The sequence below is a fragment of the Pteropus vampyrus genome, unplaced genomic scaffold, assembly GCF_000151845.1.
Source record: "Pteropus vampyrus isolate Shadow unplaced genomic scaffold, Pvam_2.0 Scaffold942, whole genome shotgun sequence".
NCBI lineage: Eukaryota > Metazoa > Chordata > Mammalia > Chiroptera > Pteropodidae > Pteropus > Pteropus vampyrus.
Window position 1 is genome coordinate 12,192 of NW_011889723.1, and position 371 is coordinate 12,562.

Sequence of the window (371 nt, forward strand, 5' to 3'; positions counted from 1 at the left end):
TGGTCAATTAGGTTTAGGAAATTTGGCCTATTTCATTAATCCAAAAAGTACTGTTTATTGCCTATAGAGTGCCAGAGAATTCTGGGAGCTAGGAATACAATAGTGAATAATACAAACAAGCATTGTAATAGATGAATAATAAACAAATGAACAAATAACTAAAAATATCTTGTTAGTAATAAGTATGATAAAAAAATTTTATTATGAAGGCGATGCAGGAGAAAAGAATTGGATATAAATTTGTGTAGTTGTTTTGAAGCACAGTTAGAATTTTATTTAGGTCTAAGTTTATGTAACCACATTATCCCCTCTCTCTTTAAAAAAATATTAGGTTACTCTAACACATGCATTTGAAATGGGAACCATATCTC